The sequence below is a fragment of the Jaculus jaculus genome, chromosome X (assembly GCF_020740685.1).
Source record: "Jaculus jaculus isolate mJacJac1 chromosome X, mJacJac1.mat.Y.cur, whole genome shotgun sequence".
NCBI lineage: Eukaryota > Metazoa > Chordata > Mammalia > Rodentia > Dipodidae > Jaculus > Jaculus jaculus.
Genome location: NC_059125.1, coordinates 14,184,173 through 14,198,328, shown reverse-complemented (window position 1 = coordinate 14,198,328; position 14,156 = coordinate 14,184,173).

The following is a 14,156-nucleotide window of genomic DNA, read 5'->3' as shown; positions in this document are numbered from 1 at the left end:
CATAACCTCAGTCTGGCACGGGAGTAGAGATACAAGAATCATCAGAGCCACACAAGCTTTGTAAACAGTAAAGAGACTCCATCTCAAACAAAGATCAGGGCTGGAGAGAAGGCTTAGCAGTTAAGGCGCTTGTCTGTGAAGCCTAAGAACTCATGGTTGAAACTCCATGTCCCACATAAGCCAGACACACAGTGATGCACGCATGCACAAGGGGCACACATGTCTGAAGTTCATTCACAGCAGCTGAAGGCCCTGGTGTGCCCATTCTCCCACCCTTTCTCTCTTTCTCTCCTTCAACCTCTTTCTTTCTCTCAAATTAAAAACAAAACCAACAAAGATCAGGTGGGAGAATGATGTTCTGCTTTGGCCATTGTATGACATCTCTACTATAAGCAAATGTATGGAACACCATGCATGCATGTGCATGTACACACACACACACACACACACACACACACACATGCACATGCCTCCACACCTGTGGTGGCACACACACACACACATTATCCCCCCCCACACACACAAAATTTTAAAGTGTCAGTACTGCCAAGGTTAAGAGCTCCTTGTCTTGAGAAAAACGGTCACTGCATATTACTCAAGAGTATGCCCCAAATGCCCCTAGTCATGGGAAACTGATGCTTCCTAAATGCTTGGTGGGTCAGCATTTTCCCACTGAGTTTAAATTACAGAGTAGGATCTAGCATTAAAATTGGCAGTGTGCAACCAGTTTTAAGGTAGATGTGTTAAATCTCAAATATGGATAGAGCCCAAGAAAGTCGGGGGAGAAGTTCAAGAGCACTTTGAAATCTAGGAAGGGTGTAAGAAATGTGTGCAGGTGGCTGCCTTCCATCTTGGAGTGCCAAATATCCCCTAGTGAATTATCTCGTGGGAAGGAGCAAATCTTCATTTTCATCATAGGCAAATGCTTCCGAAGCTGCCACTTCATTCCCCATCTTATATCACTTTGATTTGTACTACACGGGGTTGTCCTGATCACAGGAGTCAGTGTTGGAGCTGCACTCAGAGCTCTTGCTTCTGAACTTGTCTGTGCCTGTGTTCTATGCCAAACCAGATTGCTTCTTTCTGTAATAAGCAGTCTTTGCATCTTTGATCGTGGTCAGAGAAAATGTCCCTGTTAATAATTTACAAAAGACAAAGTTACTCCCCTTTTGCATCCTCAAATCTCTCAAAGCACGTGATTGTTTAAGCATATCTGGTTTCCAAGTAGCTGAGTGATGAGATAGGATTGGCTTCCCATTATCGATCCCGCCTCTCCTTCCTCTCTCCCACTTCTTGGATAGCAGTTGTTTTAATTCCATCTTTCTTGTTATAAAAGAATAAGGAAGCGACTCTTTGTTTCCATCCTCAGGAAAGGTTGGCTGTTTTGGCTTTCTACCATGGAGGAGGACTTTGAAGGAGAAAATTGGCTAACCTTCTCCATTCCCTGGAGCTTCAGCAAGGTGACCGAGGATGAAGGGGAACATATTTGCCAGTGAGTAATGGTCATCAAGTGAAAATATCAGGGGTCTTGTCCGTCTTTTCTGTGATTAGCTTTTATGTAGAATGATTTTATTTGGACAAGGATTGAAAGCCATGTCTCTGAGTTATATGGGAATGATGCTTTGGATGGAAAGGGCCGAGGTCTTCCAAGTTTGGTTTAGGCAATTCTAAGGTGGAGAAAAAAATATCTATCAGTAGTGAGGTCAGAATATCTGGCAAACCAAAAGAACAAATCCAGTCATTGCTTTTGCTGTTTATTTCCTTAAGAATAAATGTCTAAAGACACTTTTGGGAAAAGAGCAACTGATTTTAGCTGCTTGTTCCTATGTGTGGTATACAAGGCTATAATTCACAGTAAACTTTTGACTACACTTCTTACAGGAGAAATAGTATCTTCTCATGAATAAATGTATCTGTCAGAATGAAAAGTTTTAATTTTAAAATGTTAAGTGCTAGGTTATGGGATTATGTTTAAATATTTCTTTATGCTCAGTGGTCTTGATAAATAAGGTTTTTTTCCATTGAGAAAAAGTAGAACTTTATAGAAAATTCAGATTATTGCTGAGTGTCTTATGATTTTTATGAATATGTATTTTTTTCTTAGGGTTGTCTAACTTTCAAGTATGAGAAATGCATCCACAATGAATATACTTTGGAAGGCTTATTGGAGAGTTTCCAGTCATTCTGCTATTTAATGTTTTCTCATTAATCACTGGTACTGCATATAAATTTGTTTAAATGGTAGATTTTCAGTAGATTCAGGAGTGTTTAAGCATGGCAGTAAGAACATTACATGTAGGCCCGAGTACAGACGAAGAGCTGCTAGCTAAGAGAAGCTCTCCAAATACATTAAAAACAACAACACTGTAGACTTTTCTACTAGGAACTTTGAGCCAAATAGCTTTTCAAGTTGCCATAATTTTCTGTGACAATAATTACTTGGTGACACTATTTGTTTAGAGTAATTTTGGGATCAAAGCAAATGAAATCTCTTTCTACTATACAGTGCATTGTAAGGAAAATTTAGAAATTGATGTCAATCTATGAGACTGCAGGATGTGAGTCTGACATTTTAGAACTAGGTCCAGTAATGCCCACCAACCCCCAAAACTACTATTTGCTTAGGAGATAATTTCATTGGATAACGTTTCCTTGTAGCATTATGGAGCAATGATTGACTTTCTGGGCTATGGAAAGTGACCATTTAATGGGATCCTGGCGTGTGTGCCTTTGATCTTGCATAGCCAATAATAGTTAAAGAAATAGATTCATTGCTAAGCTCATGGAAGCATACTGGTGATAGGTTTGGGAGAAACTAGGTGACAAAAACAGAAGAAATAAGTGAAATCAAAATACTAAGGGCAAACAACTGAATTCCCACTTAGTACTTTGTTGGCCATGTGTTTGGTGAAATATTTTGTTTTATTTTGTTTTCTAGGATTTGTCCTAGGCATGTCTGTTTCTAAAGACTGAAGTTCTTTTTTTATTTTTGGATGTGTTTAATTATTCAATAGTCATTAGATGATGCAGGTTAATATATTACTTGTTTTGCCTTACACATATACATATAATACTACTTTATTTTTATGACAGCATAAAAAGTAACTATTATTATAACATCACCTCAGACCTTTGGAGGTGTATGCTTTCAAGTGTGTGCTGGGTAAATGTAGTTCAAGATTTAATGAGCAGGGGAGAATTAATTGGGAGCCACCAATGATATAAGTCTAGCTTGCTCATTAAGTCCGACTGGTGCTGCTGACTTTGCAAGAATGAGCTTTGAAATCCATAGACACATGTTCCCTTAAGCAGTTCAGGTTTCCTAGGCCAAAGGTCCTTGTCCCCCTCCATCCATGTGCCTCCTGAATGATCTGAAGAAGCTGTCCCAAAACTGATGTAAGGACCAGGGTTGCATTCTTGAAGATTTATACCTCTGCAAAATTACAGCAATTTGATATTTTGCTGTTTTGCTGCTCATTAGGGAATGAACAGCTACTCTCTTTCCTTGGTAAATTGAATGCCTGGAATGAATTGTACCATGGTACTGGGACTCAGCCCAACCTTGACTTGAGCCCTGATGTCATCACTTACTGGCTGCATGACTTTGGGTAAGCGTATCTGCTTCATTAAATCCAGGCTCCGTCTTTTCACAACAAGGAGAATACTTCTCTTCAAGGCTTGCAAAGGTAAGCCACTATAGAAGCAGGTCCAGGCACAGGGACTAGCTCACTCAAGTGGATTAACTAACAGTGATTCTTTTATAGTTTTGAATTATTTTTGCATGTGTGTATGTATGTGAAAGCATGTGTGTGGAAACACATGTGTGGGCCTTTGTGTGCCATGGCACATGAGTGATGGTCAGGAAGATATTCAGGGGTCAGTCCTTGCCTTTCTCCTTCTTTGAGGCAGAGTATCTCAATCTCATTATTAGTTTTTGCTGAGATCTTCAGTCTAGTTGGTCTTTCTTCTTCCTGAAAATTTTCCTGTCTCTACCTTCCATATTGGCATTGGCATTCTGGGATTGCAGAATCCAGCCATAGCTTCTGGCTTGTACATGGTGTCAGGTATGCACATTTGCACAACAAACACTTTACCCACTGAGCAATCTCACCATCCCATGACAGAGACTCTTGTTCATGTGAGTAGAAGCTTTCATAAGCAACCTTATTTGTAAGCCATCAATTTCTTTGCACAAAACTTAAAGGTTATATTGCTATAATATCCTAGTAGGAAGAACTTAGGACTTGGATAAGGAATGTAAAAGGGCAAAAGGGAGTTTAATACTCTTGTCATTTATAATTTCTTTGCATATTTTATAGGCAAAGCTTACTTCATGTATAAAAAAAGAGTATTTATATTACTAAATTTTATTTTATTTTTAATTTTTTTGAGGTAGGGTCTCACTCTAGCCCAGGCTGAACTGGAATTCATGACATATTCTCAGGGTGACCCTCAACTCACAGCAATCCTCCTACCTCTTCCTTCCAAGTGCAAGGATTGAAGATATGCACCACCACGCCTGGATTTTTATTCATTTGTAAGGAGAGAGAGAGAGAGAGAAAGAGAGAGAGTGAGAGGGCAGAAAGAATGTGTATGCCAGGGCCTCTGCTACTGCAAACAAACCCCAGGTGCATGCACCACTTTGTACATCTGGCATTATGTGGGCACTGGGGGAATTGAAACTGGGCCAGCAGGCTTTGCAAAAAAGCACTACTAACTATTGAACCATCTTCCCAGCCCATATTACTGAATTTTAAAACAGAAGCAGAGGCTAGAGAACTAGCTCAGTGGTATAGCATTTGCTTAGGTTTAACCCCCAGCAGTGGGCATGATGGTGCATACCTGCAATCTCAGCACTGAAGATCAGTACAGGCAAGAGGATCAGAAGTTCAAGGTCACCCTTAACTACATAGTGAATTTGAGTCCATCTTGGGGTACATGAAACTCTCTTTCAAAAATAAAACATAAAAACAGTAGAATAAAACAGAACATAAAAATGTGGTGATTTTATTTCACTTGGAGATCTTTTTTTTTTTTAGTTTTTTTTTTTTTTTTTGTATTAGTTTTCTATTCAGCAAATACAGGCAGTTTGGTACCATTATTAGGCTCATCCGTGACCTTCCCCTTCTTGATGAGGTATATGTGTCATACATTGTGGAGTTAGCCCACAGTTATTGGTACAATAAATGTCTTTGCATATCCTGACCTGGGGATTTTTTTTTTTTGGATTGTTCTTTTTGTTTCTATTTCATTAATTTCTGCCCTAATCTTTATTATTTCTTCCCGTCTACTACTTTTTGGTTTGCCTTGTTCTTCTTTTTCCAAGGCTTTAAGGCGAAACATTAGGTCGTTTACTTGCGACCTTTCTAATTTCTTAATATAGGCACTTAAGGCTATAAATTTACCTCTTAGAACTGCCTTCATTGTGTCCCAGAGATTTTGGTATGTTGTGTTCTCATTATCATTTGACTCTATAAATTTTTTGATTTCCTTTTGATTTCTTCATTGACCCACTCATCATTTAGTAGTGTATTGTTTAGTTTCCATGATTTTGTGTATGCTCTATAGCCTTTCTTGCTACTGATTTGTAGTTTAATTCCATTGTGGTCAGATAGAATGCAAGGAATTATTTCAATTTTCCTGAATTTGTTAAGATTTGCTTTGTGTCCTAACATATGGTCTATTTTAGAGAATGTTCCATGTGCTGCTGAAAAGAATGTATATTCTGCAGCCTTTGGATGAAATGTCCTGTATATATCTGTTAGGTCCATTCCTTCTATGACCTCATTTAGTCTAGATGCCTCTCTGTTTATTCTTTCCCTGGATGACCTGTCAATTGATGAGAGTAGGGTGTTAAAGTCACCCACCACCACTGTGTTTGGTGTTATCTGTGACCTTAGTTCTAATAGTGTTTGTTTGACGAATTTGGGAGCCCCCATGTTAGGTGCATATATGTTTAGGATTGTAATGTCCTCCTGTTGGAGTGTGCCCTTAATCAATATAAAGTGACCTTCCTTATCTTTTTTGACTAACGTCGGACTAAAGTCTACCCTGTCTGATATTAGGATAGCAACCCCTGCTTGTTTTCTAGGCCCATTTGCTTGAAACACTGTCTTCCAACCTTTCACCCTAAGATAATGTCTATCCTTTGTAGAAAGGTGAGTTTCTTGGAGACAACAAATTGTAGGATCCTGCTTTTTTTTTTTTTTTAATTTTTTTTTTAACTTTATTTATTTATTTATTTATTTGAGAGCGACAGACACAGGGAGAAAGACAGATAGAGGGAGAGAGAGAGAATGGGCGCGCCAGGGCTTCCAGCCTCTGCAAACGAACTCCAGACGCGTGCGCCCCCTTGTGCATCTGGCTAACGTGGGACCTGGGGAACCGAGCCTCGAACCGGGGTCCTTAGGCTTCACAGGCAAGCGCTTAACCGCTAAGCCATCTCTCCAGCCCGGATCCTGCTTTTTAACCCAGTCTGCAAATCTATGTCTTTTCGTTGGGGCATTGAGACCGTTGATATTAAGAGATATTATTGAAAGGTGTGTATTTATGTTTGCCATTTGTGTGTGTGTGTGTGTGTTACTTGTTCTACCTGTGCTCTCTTCTGTTAACTGGTATTTGAGTATAGCTGGTTTTTTCTAGGTTCCTTATATGTGTGCTTTTCCTTTTGTTCAGCATGGAGGATTCTATCAAGTATTTTCTGTAGAGCTGGTTTTGTCTTCAGATACTCCTTTAACCTGCTTTTGTCATGGAATGTCTTTATTTCTCCATCTATTTGGATGGATAACTTTGCAGGATAAAGTAACCTTGGTTGACAGTTGTTATCTTTCAGAACTTGGAATATATCACTCCAAGCCCCTCTGGCTTTAAAAGTTTGTGTTGAATAATCTGCTGTAATCCTGATGGGCTTGCTTTTGTAGGTAACTTGATTTTTCTCTCTAACTGCTTTCAATATTTTTTCTTTGGTTTGTGTGTTTGGAAGTTTGAGTATAATGTGGCGAGGAGAGGTTCTTTCTGGGTTTTGTCTGGCTGGGGTTCTAAAGGCTTCCTGTATCTGTATTGGCACCTCTTTCCCAATTTGGGGAAAATTTTCCTCTATGATTTTGTTGAAGATGCCTACTATGCCTCTGGAGTGGAGTTCTTCTCCTTCTACTATGCCCTGAATTCTTATATTGGATCTTTTCATAGTGTCCTGAATATCTTGAAATTCCCACTCATACTTTTCTATAAGTTTGTCTTTCTCTTTGTTGGACTGCATTAGGTCTGCCACCTGATCTTCTAGCTTAGATATTCTGTCCTCTCCCTCATCCATCCTACTGGTGAGATTTTCTACAGAGTTTTTTATTTCATTAACTGTGTTCTTCATTGCTAGTAATTCTGACTGGTTTTTCTTTATTATTTCTATTTCCCTATTTATGTCTTGTATTGCCTTCTTTATTTCATTAAATTGGTGTCCTGCCTCTTCTTTGATTCCTTTGATTTCCTCTTTGATTTCTTCTTTGATTGTTTTCATGTGTTCTTTGACCTCTTTGAACATATTTATAATTATTCTTTTGAACTCTTTCTCAGGCATTTCCTCTAACTCTTTCTCACTGGAGGACATTTCTGATGCATTAATACTTTTAGGTGGATTTATATCGTCTTGCTTTTTAGTGTTTCTTGTGTTATAATGTATATATTTATGCATCTTGGATTAAGTTAATGCTTGGATTTTCTAGCTAGCTGTGTATTCTTAGCTGTATCAATTGATTTGATGTAATATATTTTCAGGGTAGGACCTTAAGGTATTAGGTGTGGCTCTTAAGACTCTCAGAGTATCTACAAAGATGTTCTTAGGGGTTGAGTTTCCCTGCTATAGGAGTATTCAAGCAGGCTAAGTGGAATAAAATACTGGTAGATTCTAAAATTTAACTAAACACTGTACACATTCAATCAAAAACAGCCCCGAGTATGTATGCTAGAGTAGTTATTATAATGACCAGATCCTCTATCAACAAAGAGGTTTAGATTTCTGGTCTGTTGAGGTATCCAAGTCAGCTTGTGACCAAGTGAGACCCTTCCCTGGTGCAATCCCAGTTACCTTGGGTGATTTTGGTCTCAGTCAAGTTGCTTCCTGGGTCGTCGGGCTGCTGTTCTGATTTCTGGAGCTGGGCACTTGCTTTTCCTACGGGGCAAACTGAGCCGCTGCTGCTGCCTCTGCTGCTGTTGTAGCTGCCACCACCGGAGCCACCACCACTGCTGAAGCTGCCGCTGCCGTGTCCACCGCTGCTGCTCACCCCGAAGCCGCTGCTGCGGGATCTGCCGCCGCTGCCGCTCCTGGGTCCGCTGCTGCTGGGGCTGCTGGTACCGGTGCTGGAGCCGCTGAAGTTGCTGCCGAACTCTGCTCCTGCTTGGGTCCTGCTGTCAGCCCAAGTTGGCGTGGCCGGTCCCGGGCCGCTGCTGTGTTCGCTGGAGCTGGGTTCAGGCGGTGGGGGAGGGGAGGGAGCCGCGGCTGCTCTGGTTGTATCGCTGTTCCACGTGTACTTCTACCTCGCGGTCTGCTCCTCCCTCCGTTGCTCGCTGCCGCTCTCCCCTCACGTTTCCCGAGTTGCGGAGAGCGCGGTATGAGGGGAAAATCCCGCACCTGGCTTGTCCTGCGGCTCGAGCCGAGAGTCCGGCGGCTTTCTGCCGCTCTGCTGCTGCGGCGGATTGCCGAGCTGCCCCGGAGCCACTGTTCCCGCCTGTGCAGGCTCTGGATGCTCTGGAACTCTTCTACTTCTCCGCTGCCGCCTCAATTTCCTATACACCTCACTTTTTAGTAAAAGTGTGTATTTTGCTGAGTTTTTTTGGTCTTTTTCCCCCCTAGGCTGCTTTGGCGTGGTACCTACGCCGCCATCTTAACCGGAAGTCTTGATTTTTTTTTTTTTTTTAATGGGAGGAAGGTGTTTATTTCAGCTTACAGATCCAGGGGAAGTTCCTTCCATGGAAGAAGCAGATGGCTACCATACATCCAAGCAGAGAGAAAACTGCAGCAAACAGCATACACACACACACACACACACACACACACACACTCACACACCTACGCATGCATGCACACAAAGCAGCGAGGAACAGGGTCTCAGGCAGAGTTCAGCCTGCTCTCTATACCTTTGCCCTCTAAATCAGATCCTCTCTCAAACACACCTTAGGGCTGTACTCTAGGATCCACCCCCTTCCAAGTGATACCTTCTCCAGCCAGGAGGATGAAGACCCAAGTTACTAGCTTTAATAAAACCCCTGAGGCTATGGGGACACACATTCAAACTACCACACTAGGCTATCTACTGGGCCCAAGTTCATCCACCAGTCCTTAAAAGTAGAGAAACTCTCTACCCAAGGCTACTGACTCTGAAGACACAGGAAGAGGGCCATAAACCAAGGAGTGTGAGAAGCTTCTAGAAGCTCTCAAAGACAAAGAAACATGCTTTACTATATATAGCCTCCAGAAAGAAATGAAGTCTGTTGGTGTGCTGATTTCACCCCAGTGAGGCCTGTACTGGACTTTGACCCACAAAACTGTAAAATAACAAATTTGTGTTCATTTAATCTACTAAGTTTGTGGCAATTTTTATGCTAGTAATAGAGAACACATACAATAATAGATTAGCATCAGTTACTAAGTTCTAGCATAACAGTAAGAGCTTCTTCTATGATAATTCACTTGAGAAAGGAGGCTAGGACATATGCAAATAGAATGCATAAACTGACCCCTGGCTACTCAGCTGACATCATCTCCTACTACTCTCTTGCTCGTAGCATCTACTCTCACTTCATTGTTTTGTTCTTTACACATGCTATGGAGGACTGGGGAGATAGCTCAGTGGGTAAAGGCACTTGCTTGAGGAGTCTGCAGGATAATTAAATTCCCCCCATATCCATGTAAAGTCAGATGAATAAAATGGCTCATTCATCTAGAGTTTGTTTGCAGCAGCAAGAAGCCTTAATACACCTATATTCCCATCTGTCTCTCTCTCTCTATCTCTGCTTGCAAATAAATATATAGTTTCAAAAACATGCTATGGATATTAGCAGGTTATATGAAAATACTATGTGATTTTGTATAAGGGACTTGAGTTTGTCCAAGTTATCATGGAACATTGTATTGTGCCTGAAATATAGGAGCTACTCAAATATGTTGAAATTAATGAACATTTGAAATTATAACTGACAGATGATAAGAACCCATTAATCTTATCCTAACCATACACACCTAACACTGAGCTGTAACAACCAAATGATACATTAACATCACAGTGGCTGGGCCTCAGGTGATGGATGTGATATCATGTCTGTAAGAATGAGTTGTGGGCTAGAGATGGCTCATAGGTTAAGATGCTTGCCTGCATAGCCTAACAACCTGGGTTTGATCCCCTAGTACCCATGTAAAGCCAGATGCACAAAGTGGTGCATGCATCTGGAGTTCGTTTGCTATGGCTAGAGGCCCTGACACGCCCCCCATTCTCTCTTGCAAATAAAAAAAAATAATGAGGTCATTTCTCAAGTGCTTCCACAGCTTTTAAGACAAGGAACAGCATGCCTTAGGGCCAGATTATTAGGAAACTAGTATATAAATGATTTTCTATTTTCTTATGTGAACATAGTGTTATTAACAAACTTCCTCATTTCCTAATACAAAGCAATCTTTCATAAGTTTAAACTTGATCAAAGAAGAAGAGAGAAAGATTTTTCAGATAGATGATCAAGGTTAAAGCAACAAAGTCAACTATCTCACTTCATATACTGGGTTAGTTAGTCCTCAGCAGCTGGTATTCAAAATCAAGTCTGTTCTATCGTCTTTCCACTAGATCTTTCACTTCACTTGGATTTGTGGTTAATTTCCTGTGACTGACTCTTTGGATCTACAATTTACTTTGGGATCAAAGTGGCATCTTTTAGACGAAATAATAATAAAAGTAGAGATAGGAAGACCAATTCTTCTTTAGTTGTTCTTTAGTCAATATGAATCAAACAACCTATATCAAACAGCTAAGGCCAAACCTCTCCCAAATACATGCAATTATGCAAATCACAGGTGAGGGCTGAGGTCTGCATTCCAGACACTTTCATCTCCAATTAGGTCCATTTCTGTTTGTCCCAGTTTGCTCGTGGATGCAATTTTGACCACCTTACAGCAATTGTTTTATCACCGATTACATCATCTAAGAGGTTTTTTTTTAGATTTTATTTTTATTTATTTATTACAGTGAGTGAGTGAGAGAGAGAGAGAGAGGGAATGGGTGTGCCAGGGCTTCTAGCCACTGCAAACAAACTCCAGATGCATGAGTCACTATGTGCATCTGGTTTACGTGGGACCTGGAGAATCAAATCTGGGTACTTAGGCTTCCCAGGCATGCGCCTAAACTGCTAAGCCACCTCACCAGCCCAAGATTTCTTTTTAATTAATAACCTTTCCACCTTGGTGGAGAGGTAGCAAATATCATGCAAGGTCGTGAGCATCTTTCAATGGGAGAATCTTTTTCCCTTGGATGAATTCCTGGAGCATCACTGAGGTAGACAGCACGGCTCCTTGAGGTGGGGCATGTTATGAAATATTCATATGAGAGGATGACTTTTATGAGGAAAAAAAAAAGGAAAAAGTGGGTGCTCCATCGGTACACTGCAAGTATGGCTGGCCATGGCGTAAACGCACTTGACAAATTTATTCCTACAGGTAGCAAACCTCCTGTTATGTCTGTGGAGCATTCCGCAGCGGAAGCTTCTAGAAATGGAGGAAAAGGCCCTTGAGGACCACCACCACATCAGCTGGTGATTTCCCTCCTGCGAAAATTACCGCTTTCTCACAGTGGTCCCCCTAAAAGCCCTTCCAGGCAAGCTTGCATACTCATTCACCCACCACCACACAGTGACAATCGGCCCAGTGCTGCCCCCTTGACCACTTTGGGAAATATTTATTGAGATCTGACCACTGTACAAAATGTTGGAGTTCAAACATGCAGATCCCTTACCATACCTATTAGAATGGCTAAAATAAAAATGTACAATGCCAAGTGCAGACAAGGATGCAGGACTTTGTAGAAAATTTGTCAGTGTCTCATAATAACATACGTTTGCCATAAGATGCACATGATTTTGCACCTGGCTACCCACCTTAGAGCTTAGAGTAACATGTGAAAACTCATCACACAAAACAGAGCCAGGCATGGTGGCACAAACCTTTGATCCTGCACTCAGGAGTCAGAAGCAGGAGGATCACCATGAGTTTGAGGACTGAGACTACATAGTGAATTCCAGGTAATCCTGGGCCAGAGTGAGACCCTACCTCAAATAACCAAAAGGGGAAAAAAAAACCCTCCCACAAATGTTTACAGCAGCCCATCAAAATTGCTTTTACTGCAGGGAGTGGGGATAATTGTTCAGTGGCCAAGAGCACCTGCCCAATAAGTGCAAGGGCCTGAGTTCAGTCTCAGAACCCATGTAAAAAGCTGGATATGATCACACAATCCTGTAACCTCAGTAGTGGGGGTGGGGTGAAGCCAAGAAACAAGAGGGTCGCTGGGACTCCTTGCTCAGCCAGTCTGACCAAAGCTGCAGCTTTAGTTTGGTGGGAGACTCTATGTGGAAGAGAGAACAATAGAGGATGCCACCTAACCTTGTTCTCAGTCCTCTGCATCTGTACACACATACATACACACCCCACCTTCCTACACCACACACACATGCACATGTGTGTTCACTCCCCATCACCCAAATTGCCTTCATCTTGTTTCTCTGTTTTCCAAGACCTAAAATGAGTGGAAAAAGCACTTGCTTAAGCACCTTCTTTATTCATCCATCATTTTTCATTCAAGAGGAAAAATGCTACCTGCCTGCCTGGAATATATCAAGGAACGACTTCATAGAATAGACAATACCTGCCTTGAGAATTGAATGAGAAAGCTAGGCTAAGGAAGACTTCTTTAGTGGACAGCTCAGACATTTCAGCAAGTCATCTGTTGAGAAGGGTACAAAAGGGTGAAAGAGTAGAATGTGAATTGAGAACTCTAGATTATTCAATATTTCAGGAGGTGGGAGATGGAGACTGAGGGATCAGGAGTTCAAGATTAGTCTTGATTATGTAGTTTGAAGCCAGTTGGCTACTTGAGATCCTGTGTCAACAAAACAAAACAAATTGCAGGAGTACAGAGTGGATGGCAGGGATAGAAAAAGTGCGACAGTGGTGAGTAATCAAGGAAAACTTTGTTCTAAGGCAGTCGATTTTAAGCATATTGAAAGGCTGGTGGGGAAGAGGTGGCAGGAATCGAGGAGGCTGGAGGGACAGATAACGGGGGTGAGGCTTTACCTCCAGAGTGCCAGAGAATGCTCTTACAACTTGTGTTATATTAATGGCAGATTCTATCTGCCTGTCTTCATTCATTCATTGTTTTTCTTTCCAAGGCCCTTTACTGAACACCCACCAAACACCAGTCATTATGCTAGGTTTGAGGAAGTCAACAGTGAGCAAACAGGGCCAACTCTGACAGACCTGGTATTTTTGGAGGCTAAAGAAGCTGGGCTCTTGGAAATGTCAAGTTTAAAGGGCTTCTGAGACATACATGTTAACAGGACTGAGAGGATAGTAGCTATGAAGGGCAGTAGTCTGTGCTGCAAATACAGACAGGGACACAGTAGTCTAAAAATAGAAATCTGAGCCTATGTGTGTGTGGGGGGCACATATATGCACACTCACACACTCCATTTTCCATGATTTACCATAAGATATGGTTCTCACAAGAATAAGAGGTATATCAGGTTTATGCCATAATCTCAGGAGGGTTCTCTACCCATCCTCTTTTGTTAATAATGTTCTGGTAATGATCTCCTTAATCTTTCTAGAAGAGACTCTCTGAAAATGACCAAATATCACGGACACAGGCACCATTTATTAAACTCTGGAGTGGGAAATAAGGACCTGAGGTCCCTGCTCTGAAAATAGATCTACAAGGAGAAATCACCTCTGTACACTTTATGAATGCTCATGGTACTTGAGGGCAGCCATAATTAAACACGCAGGAATTCTAGGCTTTTCAGAAAACATGATCTACATGTCCAGGCAGAGCTGTAAATCAATGCGCAGGAACTTCCAAAAGGACCCTGTTGTTGAATCAGATCCTGATGGCCTGAATTCAACAGAGACT